General features: G+C 47.1%; 1 protein-coding gene and 1 long non-coding RNA gene across 4 annotated transcripts in view; both read left to right on the top strand.

The window, feature by feature from the left end:
* LOC143366817 (uncharacterized) overlaps positions 1-14166 on the top strand; it is a 200748-nt gene that overhangs the window by 37984 nt on the left and 148598 nt on the right. The window lies entirely within an intron of this gene.
* LOC143367323 (uncharacterized) lies at positions 616-1341 on the top strand. Its single transcript, XR_013085015.1, has 2 exons — positions 616-1006; positions 1104-1341. It is a non-coding gene; the product is annotated as an uncharacterized LOC143367323 (long non-coding RNA).

The raw sequence follows: 14166 nt of genomic DNA, 5'->3' as shown, positions 1-14166 counted from the left end.
TCATCTGGAAGCGTATAAATTGCAGGAGATTCTGCAGGGGGAAGCTGGAAACTTTCGATCCAGCGACTGGTCGTTATCGTTGGGCCTTTATTATACGGTGGTAACGATCGCTCGGAGCGGGCGAGCAAACACAGACGGGCAGAGAGCCGCGATCGAAGCGGCCCGCTGAAAGCTGCAACGATCCCTGTTCGGACCAGCGAAACGAGATGCGGTTGCTGGCCCGTTATCAACTTGGATGTTCTTATCGGCGGAGAGCGAGCTCGGCGCTTCCGGAATTCGCGCGATAACGATAATCGATTGTGTCGCATCGATCCAATTTCTGTCGCGGGGCGCGTTACGCTCTCAGGAAACTTACTTGCTCCATGTCCCCCCGATAATTAATTATTAACACTTCGAATTCGACTTTATTTCATACTTATCACCGACGAAACCATTCCATTCAGAAATTTGAGATAATTATTAAATTAATCGCCCGGTGTTACCATTCTATCGACTTCCCGACACGGCGATGGATCTGCACCAGTCGCTTGCTCGGATTCCAACGCAGGTACTAATGCGATTCGGCGAAATTAATTCCCCAGCGAGGAGCGTATGCGCGACAAAGGAAGTGCGCCTGAAATTCGCGGTGTCTACCTACGCGTTGGAAAATTTTGCCCCGTTAAAGCGTATCGCTCGGCGATTGCGCGAGCACTAGGCGCGTTTATGGGTCGGTGTCTTTATGCCGCGGCTCGTCACGTTTCGCACGAGTCGCGATAATGCGGTAGCTTATAAAAGCCAGCAGCCGGTGGTCGTCGGGAAATCACAGCAGCAGCGATGCGTCCAAGTACGCTTTGGCTGATCGTGATCCTCGCGGTCCTGTCGTCCTGGACCGTGGACGACGCAGACGCTGCACCAGCTGCTGACCCTCGGCAGATCATCGTGATCATCACGCATCGACCGAAGAGGCCTCGCACGCGCGTCGTCTACATCGCGCCCTGATGGAGCACTGAACGCAAGGAAAATCGCGGTGGGTATTCGCCAAAAGTAATTTCGATAGAGAGCAACTGCCTCGGTGCAGCTTCTATGGAAGACGCGACGGAGTTGAGAGTAGTCGAGGGTTTCAGAGGTCTGGAAGAAGTGCGAGGGACGTTGAGAGCTGGGAAACACCTGGACATGGAGAAGATTGGAAAGTATCCTGTGGATGTTGAATGAAACACCTTGCATTGTAATTCGAGTAGTGCACAAGGCGCGCGGAGTTGGCTGGCTTCTTCAAATAAAGCTCCTGCAATCTGTTGATTAAAGTCGAGGACACTCTAAAGTAATTGGAAGCGAAATCAAATTTAATATGTTTCTCGTCTTGTAGCTGTGCGCATTAAGGGGACCACCTTGGCCAGGTCGAGAAATACCGCATCTCTGGGAATTTATTTTTTAGTGACGAAAACACATCTTTTGATTTAAAATTGTCAGTAGAGATAGAGATATCTGTGAATATTATATACAATTTTTCTTTACCATGCTTTCTTTGATAAGAAATATGGTAGTTGAGAGCATTCCATTAGGGTGGCTCCTATTTTCGTCTTTCGAATTTTCTTCGCGACGTACCCCAGAATGGTTTCAATTAATAAAAAAATCTGTGTAAAGTTTGAGCCCTATTGGATAAGGGGAAAAGGAGCCCCTGGGCCCTTGAACATTTTTATTCGTAGTTTAAGAAGTAATAAATGTTCAGCATAAAAATCTTTCACTAAATCCATAAAAAAAATTCCTGAAAAAAGTTACAAAAATCGCATGTCACAGTGGAATACCCCCTTAAAGACCACGAATTCGTAGCACTTTCAATTATCATGGGATCTTGAAATGGAAAGAGCAAGTAATCGAATTTTTCGCGAGGCAGGAAAGTCGGGAGAGGATAATCCGCAAATAAATATTCTTTCGCGCGATATCTCATAGTTGCCGTAACCAGTAACCCGTAACTCGTGGATCAGCCTGTGCCAAGGCAATGTTCCATCCGAGCCGATAGCAGTCGTAAGTCAGCCGCTTACCATGTGTGTAGTTAGCGTAGAATTGCTATGACTCTAACGGTATTCCTTCCATCTTGCATCTGCGTGGCGCAGCGCGAACTTGGCTATCACGGGGTCGGATTAATATCGCAGTCCTCACCTAGCTCCACCATGGTGGATACGCATCCGATATGCACTTGCTCAGATTGCCGCGATACACGAATAGGAGTGTGACTTTTAGAGGACATGCTCCGTGACATGATCTTTCGGGGTTGCCCGCGAGATGCTCGATCCCATCGCTAGCTGTTACGCGAACCGCTCCAACAATCACGAGGCAACGGCACGAAGACTACTTTTTAGCATTTAATCGCAACGCCAGGAATGGTCGACTGTCGATTACACGGGCCAGGCGGGAAATAATATCAGAAACGGTGGAAAGCGCAGCTGATGTATGAATGTGCATACTGCGTGCATAGGGAGGCAACGTCTTACCTTGACCGCGACCGCTTCCGGCCTTCCCCTTGCCCCTCCGTGCGCTCGTGTTGCACCTCTTTTGCAAGATGCATTCTGCGCTTCTGCCTCGAATCCAGCGCCCCGTGAACGAGCGAGGACTCTCTCCGGACGAGTCGAAACTCCGGATCACTCGCGAACGAAAGCGAAATCCTCGGGAGCTCCTCTCAGCGTTCGCGAATCATCCTGAAGCCGAACGTAGGTACCTATCAGCTTGATTGGGTAACATTCGCGCGCGAGGCCAGATCGATGCAGCGAACTCTCTGCAAAGGTATTTTTAATCACGGAAGCGTTGAAAAACAATAATCCCCATAGGTCGTTTAATTAAAGAATATCGATTGCTAATAGTTAGTGACACCGCTGTGAACAGGATACTTGAAGCAGAGTTAGGCATTATTCGAAATAAATTTCTATTCTTGGAATAAAAATTTCGAATTTTTCGACATGCTTCGAACGTTGCTCCCCCTCTGATCCAGCGCTGAGAAAAGTTTTCTGCGCGAGGATCCATCATTGGACAGAAGTCTTTGGCGAGTCTCTGGACTGTTAAAATCGTTTAGCACAGGTTAAGTTGAAATAACTACGATCTCTTCGCTAAGAGATACAATCGCGCTGCCCCACAACGCGGCAATTGGAGCATTGTTCCTAATTGATTAAACGTAGTAAGTTGCGACTTCGGGGCGCAGCTCCGAGTAAGTCAATTTGTCGATACGACGAAGTTCCTCTGGAGGGTGGACGGCGGTAGTGCAATCGAGATTCACGGAACAGATGTCCCACGGCAAATTTCCGGCCGGATATTTATTAATTTCCGGCATGTCGCGCGGCTCTCGCCGACACGTTGGCCCGTGATTAAGTCCAGCTAGTGTCGCCGGGGTAACCTAAGTGGAAATCGTTTAATGAACACATATATGCGTCGTTCTACAAGATCAAAGGCCACGGCCCTTCTCCCCGACGGTCAGCAAATCGTGAACGAACGTGGGATTAATTTCGCTAAAAGTTTCTTATTTTATTATTATTATTATTATTATTGTATTATTATTATTATTTTATTATTATTATTTTATTATTATTATTTTATTATTATTATTATTTTATTATTATTATTATTATTATTATTATTTTATTATTATTATTATATACGGGAAAAACCCTTTGAAATGAATTTTGAGATATAGAGAACAAATCTATATCCGCGCGAGGCACTGATTGACCTCCTCCATGGCACGGTTTATGGGGTCAGCAGGATAGTGGTGATATTCCGGTATCTTCGGCTTAAAGAGGCGTCTCAGACGCAATGACCGTTCGGGGGCGTGAAAACGTAACGATGCAACGAGCTCGTGACAATTAATCTGACCGTGAATAACCTTATACAGAAACATCAGGTCGGAAAAGACACGACGGTCACTGAGGGTAGTGGAGCCTAGTTATGAGTAAGGCAGGACCATATTGTTTGTTAATTTTTGCACTGGCTTTTCTTTTCTTTCAACCACGAGCAAGTCGCGCGTCTTTCTTTTGGAACGCGTGGAATGTGCATTTAGCTGCTGTTGGCAACGTGGTGGACGGCTTTGCACGCTCCTGTGATAATTAACCGCACAATGGGGCGCAAAGAATAGGAGCCTTTGAGCCTTAACAGGTGGGAAATGAATAAGTGAATCTAGAATGTTTGGAAAATTGGATACTGAATGAACGAAAGAATTTGGATTCTATCCTGGCACAGAAATCGAAAGGATTACGTTTGTGGAGATAGATGGCCGAGAGCACAGAGATTTCATCGATGATTCGAAGCCTAAACTTTGCCAATCTCGCGGGGAAGTTGGAAAAACCGCGGTTCCCGTGAAGAGTCGACGATGAAAGCATCCAGAGGGATTCCACCACTGCCGGAAACTTTAATTGACGTTTCAGAGGCTTGTCCCTCGATAGGTGGACAACGCAGCAGCTTTTGGGAATTTTCGGGACATTTGATAGGCTTTTCGACGGAAACCCCCTCGGGAGTACGCTGCAATGGCGTTTCTCTCGGTAAAGTCTTCTACCTTGCAAATTACTGTCTCCCAAAAATAAAGGGAAGCCTTTGAAGCGCCGCGGAATTAAATTTTCAGCTGTCCAAGATTGAAATCTTTCGATTCCTAAACGACTTTAAGTTCTTCTCCGGTCGAAACTCCTTTGAAACTCTTTCGTTGTCCTCGATGACTGAATCGGGATTCAGTTCCTGCGCCGTTTGCAGGTCCGACGCTTCTTTTTCACTTCTCGCGGAATAGTGATCGGGAATTTTGATTTGCATCGAGTGGACAGCGATTTTCGAGGAAATTTTGTAAGACTAATCTTCTCCCCTCGTTCCACGTTAACCAGAAGAGACTTGCACGTGCCATGAGATTGATTTTACAAAGCCAGGAGAGATCGAACCCCCACAAAAGAATTCTAATTTCGAGGGGCAATCCTGAGAGCTCAAATGGCATTTCACATTCAATCTGGAATCCCCTTGATTGTCTTCGGACGTCGGATTTCGTTCGTAATTTTATTTGCTTGCTTCTGCACCGAGGGAAATCGGTGCCCCTTTACGGGGAAGCTCGCGAAACGATATTAATTCCAAGGAAGAATTTTAACACTCTAAATTTCCCGGAGCAACTCTTCAAGATTATGTAATCTCGCAACGCTGCCAAACAATGGCCTACCACTCGAGCCGACCTGTCTTCTGGAGCGCGTTTTAAACAGGTTAACGAGTGCCTGGCACGAGCACTTGACGACTTATCTGCGCAGAAGTAGCAACCCTTGTGGAAAAGACACGTAAGGAAAGTGAGCTGTGGCTATCACTGATCATTTCGAAGATAATCGGAACTCGCGAGGTACCACTCACGAGTGGTACTCACATATTCAACATATTCTTGATACGCCGCAGTAAAGATCTAAACACGCTTATCAGTTCCGTGACGGTTCATTGCCGTCAGCGTGACCTGGTAAAAAAAGGTATATAAAAAGAAATTTTAAAGTTAAACGATTTTATTTAATTTGATGAAAAATGCACTAAACCTAAAAAATATTTATTTTCTTGTATTACAATTACGATGGTGGTGTTACGTTTTTATTTAAAGTGACACATCACCGTCGTAATTGTAGTATGAGAAAATAATTCTTTTTGAGTTTTTAGTGTATTTTTTATCAAATTGAATAAAATCTGATTTTTTTTATTATTTACTTCTGAGTGTTTCAGTTTTACAACCAAAGAAGAACTTAAAAAGTTTAACTATTTGTACGTAACGGATTATTTCTTGACGAATTGCGTATTTACGGAAATCGCGATGAAGAACACGACAGGCTGATTTTAAGTCGATTGGATTTGTGGTTAAAATTGTAGGCGATGCAATTTTTCACCTCCCCGAGGGTGTTTTTTTTTTTTTAAATGTTGTATCGTCATCATAATTATGTACGCTTGGAAACATTCAAGTCTATTGGATCGATGGAAGTGGGTTAAAATTGAGTTACAAGACTTGAACCAAACAAGCAAACGAACAGCAGTGAAGCTAAATAAAATCGTTTAAAAATGGAATAAAAATCGTTTCCCTGCTTTGGAATGAAGCAGTTCAGGCTTGTCTATACCAGGTACACACATTGAAATAAAAAAAAAACCATTACGGACTTCACATGTGTGCGCGCCCCTTTATCCACCGCGAATATCAGCGAAGGTGTTTTCTACCAGCCTCAGCCGTCACAAAAGACAACCACCCTTCCTTCACCCTTTCCCTCATCCTTCCGCGACAAAAGATCCATCGCCCATTAAAACTTCATTTCACGAGGCGACGCTCGTTTTTCGTTTGCCCATTCATCCAGCTAGACGTTCTTGCGACGTCCCAAAAACCAACCGAGCCGTGGAGCTGGTTCCTGGGCGAGCAGAAAACGCGAGGCACGGCGAGATATCGCGCCTCCAAGAGACGGGACGCAGTAAAGTCTCGCGCGTTTCAGGAATTTCCCCCGCTCTGCGCGGCGCAATATGTTTCACGGGACGGTATATACTTTAGGACCTTCACGCTCGAGGAGCCAGGGACAGGATCGAACATTTCCGGACGAGCGGTTAAATTTACAAATAAACGAGATTCCGTCGGCTGGATCTGGTCCCGTGTGCAGCCGCGTGGCCAACAACACGAGCGCCGCGAATTTTCCAGTAGTAGCACCCCGACCAAAGGGACATTTCCGCGTGGATGTAGCCGCGCGTCGGCTCTCCGCGCACTGCAATAAATTGTAAGCAACGTTAATGGATGAAGTTTTCGCGGCTGCTGTCACTGTCGACCAGTCGATATTGCCGTGAGCGTTGGCACTCGTGACAGTGACAGCTTGTAGCTATGCAGCCGCAGGAGTCGTCGCTATTAGCAGAGTACGTTCGTTTTAAAAACGCAGACGTTAAACGACTCGACAAGCATCGAGGCCGGTTTAATTACGGGCGGAGGTAGCCTGTACGTAACTCTTTGCAGGATCTCATCCGCCGACCCTTGCTTCTTTCCGATGCAATAACGTCGTTTTCGCTGGCGCGGGTCCAACGAATCATACTTTTCAGCCACAAACTACGTCTTTGACCCTCTTACTCGGGAGCCCTGAAAATTAACTTAGGATCCTGTTGAGCTCGCATTAATGGTGCCTGGACAACTTCCCACCAGCACGAATTACGAGAGTTTGCCCCGCTGTCGTCGACAACGGGAGCAGTCCTGCTAGCTGGCAATAAGACAGAATAGAAGCGATGAATTATGCGCGCGCTGTCAGTGGACGACTGCTCGGAGCAGCGAAACACGCGGCGCGTGGCAAAAATCGGTTGCAAGGTTCACATGGATCTTCGAACTTAAAGCCACCTTCCCAGTGGCGGATTTAAGGGGAAAGGGCCAGGTGGCAAACTTTCCGGGACACCCTGTATACACAACAGAATTATAAATAAATTTACGCGCGTAAGTATGCAAATCATGAGAGTAAAAAAATAATAATATATTGTTTGGATGAAATCGTAATTTTTCTGGATGATGGGCCCCAGGGGGCCTTCCATTCTCCGTTCTCTTTCGTAGCAAATTGGTCCCCATATCCTGCAGAAGGGCGCCCAAAGTTCAGATCGCAATTCGTCCCAATTCGAGGCTCTCTGAGCGCGCAGGAGACCAAGTCGATCGTCGTGACGTAATCCTTGAATTCCACTCGTGGTTTCAACTTTAAGCCGCATGTTTATATCGCCGCTGTTGCGGGGCAAATTGACGATGCCTGACAATCTAATTTCCCCAATGCCATTGCACGGGGACGGCGCGACGCGACGGGGCCACGAGAAGTTTCATCGCGACGCGAACTTCAGCGGGAGATGAAAATAAAGTCGGAAAGAATCTCGGTGATTCAGACAGAGTGGGCTCCTAAAGGAGAGTCCGTCGCACCTTCCTCCCCCGCTCCCTATAAGCTATTTATCGCAGGGCGCAGCCTGCGATTTACGACTCCTCCAACCTGACAACGGGGAATCCTTCTTCCTCCTCGTTACGAATGCGGAATCTCTTATCTCTCACCGCTCTCCACGTCGACAATAAGCCCGCGTCCAGCGATAAAGTCACGAAAGCGGTTCGACTTTACAGCCATTCCTGGATTACCGAGCCGTTAATGAACTCGTCCACCGAACCATCCGCTTTCGAGCTTCCTCACCGGCAACTTCTCGATCGTATAATCGATCTTGCCACTTTTTCCTCGTTTATGTCATAATGCGCTATAATTTATTAACTTGAACGCGTGTTCTCGGTGTCTGATCAGAAGTGATTATCTAGAGACGCGGTAGCCTCTCGACGCCAAGTACATGAAAGACACCCTGGATATGTCGACTGTCGCTACCGCCTATCATTTACTCTTCGCACGGCTATTCCAATCTAACCTGAAACTTATTTCATCAATATCTCATCACGCCTGCAATATTTTCTAAATTTAAAGGCATTTTTCTTAAAGCACCTTTATGTACTTGCAGCTCATTTTGATTTCACATCTTGGTTTTTATATTGTAATTATTATTATCTTCTATTTTTTGTGATTTATTTGATTTCATGTACTTGGCGTAATTTTTTCCTTTTTTGAAGTTTTTGTATGGTAAAAATTTATTTAAGGAATAAAATTCAGTTTTCTTTTCATTTTACAAAGCCCCTTCTTTGGGGAGTGCCAGGGCCCTTTGACCCCTCTCTGGGTGCGCCATTGCCCCTTTATTTATCAACGTCTACTGAAGCACTCTTTGCAATTATTCCCACGCATACTCCAATACCATTGAAGAGCTGTGCGCTTGGGCGTCCCAGAGGATTTCCACGTAAAAGAAACGGCTAATAAAGTGGAAATTACGTAAGAGTTGGTGTCACAGATTGTTTTCGCCGGCCAGACGGCACGACCGGTAATACTTTATTTCACGGTTCAATTAATAAAACGTCAAGGACAGCCGGTCGCGTGTCCCCGCGGCCCTTCGTCGAAGGACAGGCTGTGGACACGGAGCTTCAACTGGGAAAGAATTGGACGCGGGAATTGTTGGTCGGCGTGTAGCTCGACGAATCGCTGGGAGATTTTTCGTTTCCATCGGTGGGAATATATCGTTCACGGGATTCAATATCTCAGAGAAGTTGGGCCGCCACAATGCTGCCGTTTTCCTGGGGGTCGGGGCAAGTTTCTTCGATGGGAGTTCCTCTTTCACCTGCGGAGCCCACCTACTGTACGCCCCCTCATTGTTTGGCGAATCATTGTTCCCCGTGAAAATCGGCTCGGTCGATCGGCGATTCTGGGTCTGGTGCTCCAGCGGGATCCAAAGGGTATTCAACCAGGCTCCGCAGTGGAAACAGTCGAGCCCGTTACTGCTTGAATGTGTGCAGTGACATTTTTATCGAGGACCATCCTAATCGGATCAAATCCTAATCGCGTGACAAGTGCAAGTCCTGAGTAGTGTAAAGGCTGAAAAAAAAATTAATTCTTCGGGAATCTTTTATTCTATCACCTTTTAAGACTATTAAAAAAAATACTGATTAAAAATAATCATTTGTGAATAGAGCAATATTCTATATAGATATTCTTGCAATACTTGTTTCTTTTTTTAATTTCCGTAAAATTTTAGCTGCCACACTAACAAGGGAAGATCCCGAACCCGGGAATTCGAAAAATTCTGAAACTTTGCGATTATGTAGGGAATTTCCTCCTGATTACAACGCAATTTTTCTTTGCTGCTCAAATTCACTCGAAGGGGGTGTAATTTCAGGGGAAAATCCAGCTATTTTCCAATGTTGCGTTATAACTCATGAACTGTAAAATAATTTTTTTACCATATGATAGATCTAACTAAAACAAGTAACTTTTATCTTGAAACTTTTTCTATCTCTTACAGTTCGCGAGTTACAACACAAAGTCGGAAAATAGCCGAATTTTCATAGGTTAATTTCACTCACTTCGAGTGAATATGGGGATCAAACAAATATTGCGTTGTAATAAGGAGGAAATCCCCTACATACTCACGAAGTTTTAGAATTTTTTGAATTATCGGGTTCGGGATCTTCCCTTGTAAGTAGAAAGACCCTTAACTCTCGGGTGGTAGGTGTATTTTGACCCACCCTAAGTATGAAACAGGTGTCACTTATTATTAGTATTATTTTTGTTGAAGAAGATAAGAATTTTGGAACAACATGACCGGCGCATCGGACGAGCCGAAGACTGTCCACCGTGCAGGGGTTAATGTGTAACGCTTAATCACCCCCTTTAGCCGTCTCAGGCTTGAATCCACACTTTCAGCGGCTGCTTCCATGTGGAATCGCCGGTTTCCCGATTGCCCCACTATTTCCCGGCTCCGTAGGCTTTAAAGAAAGAGTCCGCGAGAGGATGCAGCTCACGAACGCGGTCCTTAAGGAGTTAATCCAGAGTAGACGCAGAGGCGCGATGGAACGCGACGAATTTTCGAAAAAATCCAGCAGTCGGGAATTAGGGTCATAAAGGGCCGAGGGAGTGGCTGGTAATTGCTGAGGGAGCGTGCGGTTACTCTGAAAGCGTTCATGGAAAAAGCGGTTTTCCCTATCTGCCCCAGCTTCGCTCCTCCCGCGATCCTTTTCCCCGTTATCGCGTTCTCCTCCAGATAAAACGTGCCTGTTCTCATGACGCACTTTCTTATTACACGTCAGGATTTTCGCAACGGGAACGCGGAGACGCTGCGCGCCGGGGAAAGCCTCGAGTCGCTTTGATCGTTGGATCGTCGTTGGTCCTACGTATCAAACGCGAAGCCTTCCGGGCAGAATATCCTCTTTCGGAGTCTCTTCTACCATTACTAGCATACGTAACTGACCTTTGGTAACTTCAAAGAACGCCATCTTTACAGCTCCACTCAATCTACGGAGGAATCGTCTTCTCCGTACGACAATCGATTCCCTTTCCTCCTGACACAAGCCTTGGCTCACAAATTCTCCATTCGCTGTCGGTTTGGATGTGATTAGACCTCTAGCACGGAGCACCAAAGCCGGCGAGTTAAGTTTCAGGTTTTGTGCGTCTTCGATTATGCGACGATTCTCCCAGTAAATGATATCCACCGTCAGCTCCTGCGCGTGCAGATTTTTCACCCAGGATCACGTAGATAAATCTCGCTCGGTTTTTCCCCCGTTGGTTGACGACCGCGCTCGCCAAGGGAAAAGTTACGCGCGCGGATCTCGTTCGAAGAAATTCCGAATGGCGGCCTCCGTTCGAAAAGTTTTCGAGGATCCTCGCGAGGAATGCGGGACGAAAGGCTGCCTCCTGCTCCCCCCTTTGCCGTTCTCCTCCCTTTCTTCGTCCTTTTTTCCGTTCCCCTTCCGCTCCAGAGGAGCGCTGAGGTCCTTCGGCGCTTTCAAACTTTCCGCTGCATTGCTCGACGAATGTCTGACGAAACACGGCGGAATTTCATTTTTCGGCCCTTCCTGTTATCACTTACCGGCCTCGCGGGGAGCGGGGACTGTTCTCGGCAGCGAGAAGAAGGCTTTCTCAAACGTCGGGCAAGTTTCGCGCAACATAATGCTACTCCGTTTGTATTTGCTTGGATATTGGTCATTAGAAAACTTGTGTATATATTTTCCAAGGCACTTGTTCTTTCCCCGTGCTGTGTGTCGCTCATTCGCGGTGGTCCGCGCTAAAAAATTACCCGAAGTAGGTAAATAAGGATTTAACGGTGAAAGTTGGTTGCGAGTTCGCGCTGGCTGACATCTTCCTTAATCCTCGCAGAGCTTACCAAAGTAGATGTGCACACTGGGATGGCAGAAGCTTCGTGTACGCGGCAAGAAAGCCACAGGCTGCACTAGCCTCTAGGTTCGGGGATGAACAAGTTTCTCGGCGAAATTCTTTTGCCATCGTTCTATTAGTTCGCGTCGTCCCTTGCCATCTTTTGTGTATTTACATTCACCCCTTCCCTCGCACAATTAGACGCATTAGAAGCTAGGACGTCGATAAATAAATCTAAAATAAATCGAAATAATTTTTTCTTAAAACTTCAATGTCTTTTCTACAAATCGCCGTAAACCTCATCTCCATCCGTTTACTACTTCCATAGTTATAATTTATTGAGAAAAAAAAGTTAGCACTTACCTTCAAACAGCTGTAAAATCGACATTTTTCAAACTTGTCAAAAATCCTTCGAGATATGTTTATATATCCCTAAAGACTACAACATATTCAAATTTCAGCCACATCCGAAATGTTACTCCGAAAGGTGTCCGATTTCGCGTGGAATGTCCCATCTGTATAAGCCCCGTATCCATTCTCAACGGAATAGAGAAAAAGCGAGGAAGGCGAGGTTGTAAAGTGGGGAAAGCGCGGGAACGCGAAATTTACAGCGGGTAGTCTGGTCGGAAATTCAGCTAACAGCCGCGAACCTGTTTCCAGACGTCTCGTTAATAAGGCCGAGCCAGCCCCCGTTCCCCGTTGTCCTAAGCCTCTTATGTACCTGCGCCCTGCGGGATGGCGGCTCAGCGATCCCACGGAGTCGAACTTCCTCTAGGCGCAGGGTGTACATCTACCCCCTTGCCGTGGGTAAAGTAAATACGTTGAACCGGGGGGGTACGAAATCCTTCAACTTGCGGTTAGCCATCTCTTTTCCCCTTTTCCCACCGCGCTAAACGACACAGAGAGTTACTGCTTAATGCCCGCCTCGGTACGTGCGCCACAGTATTTTACTGCGACCGCAGTCGCGATAAAAATAATCCTGACGGTGGTGCACGGCTAGACCCATCCCTACAATTCCGTTGAACGTGGAGCCACTCCAGTTAACTGGCAGTTCTCTGCTTCGTAACGCAGGTACACCTGTCGCTGACCACGCGATTGTCGATAGAACCGAAGGCCTCGGTAGTTTGTCACTTGGATTCGCGAAAAGAACGAGGGAGCACTGCAAGCACACCTTCGCGCGGCTGACATTTTCCGCGGGAACGCGACGGATTAATGGCACGCCGTTTCCAACGTGGACGTAACGAACTGTTTGCTAGGTAAATGTCAAACACTCGTGGAACAGCCGCCAGGGAAGATTCCACGGCGAGTTTAACGCGCGAAAGCTTTACGGGGCACGCTGTTTTCGCGAACCAGCCGCAACTTTGTCCAACGGTCGGAGGGCAGTCTCGAGTGATCGACGAATCTCGTGCCCGTCGTTATCCCAAGCGAATTTCTGGCCATTAGGAGGGAGCGTTCCGCTTCAAAGTTTTACTATCAGTTGCGAACTTATTGCGGCTGATCGATGCGAGCCCCTCGAATCGCGGTGGAAACTTCAAATCCGTCGAACGCTGCAAACAGACGTTGGATATTCCATCGATTTGCTCTATTAACTGCACCCCCTCGGGTCTTACGTAATCGCCGAGAATTCCACAGACTTTTCACCCATCCATCCGTCGCTTCTCGTCCAGATCTAAAGCAAAAGGCGCTAAGGAATCGTGCTGACCCTTTCCTACGACCGTCTCGCGTGCCTGCGGCCCGTGTTAGCGCCCCGAGAGGGTAAAAGTTGGCAGCGACAGAAGTTCCCGGAGCAAGATCGGATTGCAGTGTTCCTGGAGGACACGGAAGCCTGACTGTGTCCACGTGGCGCGCATATGCTCCAAGTGTGCCTCGGATTTCCATGAGAACCGTTCGCGATCGGTAGAAAAGTTTCGCGCCACGTGACGCCCAGAGGGCCGTGAGAGAGCGGGCAGAGGGCATCGCGAATGAAAAGGACACTCCAGGCATTGTCTTCTAGAAAGGCCAGACACTTCTTGAAGGGAACCAGTCGAAAGTCTCGCAGCCCAAGTTCCGTGGAACACGGGCCAGATGCTTGACCAAAGAACCAGACGCTCGAGCAATGCTCTTTGTTCCCGTCGAAGCGGCCAAAGGGACGACCAAAGACGCTGCCGTGGATTCTACACTTTGGCAACTTGGGCATTCTGGCCCTGCTGGAATAACTAAAGTGGCCATTCAGTCGGACGAAGTCTATCGAAAATTGCGGCGGATTCTTTGAAGACAGACGTACAATGTGTTTCCGGACAGAATTCTGCGGATGTCGATTGACAGTCTCCGCTTTAGGGGCAGTACTTAATTTGCTTTCTTTTGGTAACAGTGTGTTTGTGGAAGCTGGCGGGTGTCCCTTCAGGTCCCTCGGCTCGCGAAACAGCTTTCCTAACTGGCGAGACTTGGCAGGGGTAAACTTAAAGGTGTCAGCGTGACGTCTTCCACGGAGGGCGTATTACCCAGCATT

The sequence above is a fragment of the Andrena cerasifolii genome, chromosome 3 (assembly GCF_050908995.1).
Source record: "Andrena cerasifolii isolate SP2316 chromosome 3, iyAndCera1_principal, whole genome shotgun sequence".
NCBI classification, from domain to species: Eukaryota; Metazoa; Arthropoda; class Insecta; order Hymenoptera; family Andrenidae; genus Andrena; species Andrena cerasifolii.
The sequence above is the reverse complement of the archived record's forward strand: the minus strand, read 5'-3'. Positions and strand labels throughout refer to the sequence as shown.